This window comes from Aplysia californica, unplaced genomic scaffold, assembly GCF_000002075.1.
Source record: "Aplysia californica isolate F4 #8 unplaced genomic scaffold, AplCal3.0 scaffold00649, whole genome shotgun sequence".
NCBI lineage: Eukaryota > Metazoa > Mollusca > Gastropoda > Aplysiida > Aplysiidae > Aplysia > Aplysia californica.
The window spans coordinates 83,571-85,617 of NW_004797919.1; the positions used below are offsets into that span (position 1 = coordinate 83,571).

The 2,047-nt window shown below is 38.2% G+C and overlaps 1 protein-coding gene across 1 annotated transcript in view; it reads left to right on the top strand.

Annotated features, from left to right (window-relative positions):
- Nucleotides 1-554: 554 nt before the first annotated feature.
- LOC101854531 (homeodomain-interacting protein kinase 2) overlaps nucleotides 555-2,047 on the top strand; it is a 50,134-nt gene continuing 48,641 nt past the window's right edge. The window contains exon 1 of the mRNA XM_005107996.3: nucleotides 555-912. The gene's annotated coding sequence lies outside the window, so the exon portion shown is untranslated. The remainder of the gene's footprint in view (nucleotides 913-2,047) is intronic.

The window sequence follows — 2,047 nt, forward strand, 5'->3', positions numbered from 1 at the left end:
AGAGAGAGAGAGAGGAGAGAGAGAGAGACAGAGAGAGAGACAGAGAGAGAGAGAGAGATCAAAGAGAAAGAGAGAGAGGTGGGTGGGCGAGGGGTATCTATTGCCACGGCCTGTTTATCTCAACAGAGACTTTACTTTACCAAAAAATTCACTATCGTTAAACAAAGTGACTGTTAAGGCTTCAATGTAATTGATGAGTGGCATATTTTGAATCCATAAAATATATCAATTTATCATCGTTTAAACTACTTTAATTTAATTCGAGAGTATGAGAGGCAGGTTGTTCATGGTTTTCACGCATTGTCTTTTTAAATAAAACCTAATTTTGCGTAATTTTATTTTTGGCATGCCAAGGGTGTGGTATCTCATATGATTTTTTTTAGCAGCGATTCAAATGGCTTTCCTATTTGGCATATCATCACCAAAGGATATTAGGGTCTAAAAATATCCACGCCTTCGCTATTGGCTCAATGGGGAGCGCAAAACAGAAGTGACGTCAGGAGAAGTTTACCATGCTCGTAGGGATATCCAAGAAATTCTTCCAAACTATTTTTTAATTGCTAATCAATTTATGACCAGATTCTTTTCACAACGAATACAGAGTTATTAAAACATGATATACTAGTGTACCATGAGTTTTTTAGGAAGATGAATAAAAACTTGTCCAAAGGGATGGACTTCTTTGCGTAGTGTAAACAACCTATCCTTTCGAGCGCACATAGTGTTCCTTGCCTGTATCCCCCTTGATGATAGCCAGACATGTCGAAGTGGTAAACTTATTGGCTCAAATCGAGCCTAATTTCGGGGGTTTATGGATTATTGTTGCTATCTTTCATTCTTAGGAACTTGGGGGCTGTTCATTAATGATTTGTAGGAGCAAAGTAACGGACATTTCATATTCTACAAGTGATGGTAAGTATGTCAATGATATCTACCAGACGGTTGTTTCCATACATCAGCCAACATTGCTAGAGCTGGGATAGGTCAGGGCCACACGCACACACACACAACTGCTGTTGTTTTTCTGGTGAGATCCGTGTACATGTAGATCGAACTGTTTGCCTTGTCTTTAGTCACCTCCAAAGTACTTAATTATGTCTAGTCTGTATGGCTATGCAAATGCTCGTTTTTTAACATATTTGCAGTTCAAAATGAACATCTTCAAAAGCTTCCCTGTGAAGGGTCAATGAATGAAAGATCGCTTCGGTCGGCTTCATCATAGGGTCCATGAGATCGCTTGAATATCATGAAGTGTGAATCGAGGAATTAAAGACTGTCTTAACGATAGATAGATATAGCTTTACTTCAATAAACTCACTACCATTTTGAAAGATCAAGAAGACAGGGTAGGCTTTATAGGCTACTGAGATCTCTACTCCAATTCAATAAAGTATAGAGGGCCTACTAGATCTAGATCTAGATCTAGATATTCTAGTTACTAGATTCTAGATCTAGATCTAGATATCTAGATCTAGATATCTAGGCCTAAAGACTTTAAGACTGCCACTCTTGCCGCTAGGCCGCTAGGCTCTCACTCTTGGTCTGGGGATGTAGATTCTAGAATCTAGAAATCTAGATTTAGATCTAGATCTGGAACAAGTTAGCCTAGGATCTGCGAACTCGAGCTAACATTGACTTATTCATACATTGACTTACGTTTAAGTTAACATTCCTACTTACAATGTTCAGAAGATGCAAAATGATAGGAATTCAGTTTTGGAAAAAACAATCATTGATTTGATTTTAGCCCTATCCGTAAGCCCTGTGGTCATTTTGTACCCCCCAGGGTTGTATTCTTCACAATTTGAAATATCTCGATTTAGTATAGATCTAGATAGATCTAGATCTAGATCTAGTACGAAGATCTCTTTGAAACTTTAAGTATTTCTCAAAAACTTTTGACAGACTGCTATACTAATATTACTATGCAAGGCGTACGGATCGGATTAACGAGTAGCCTGGAAAGTAGTGGCACAGAGTTCCCCATGTCGTATGGAACCGATAGTTAAACAAGTACATACGGATAGGTGTTAAAACAAAAACATGG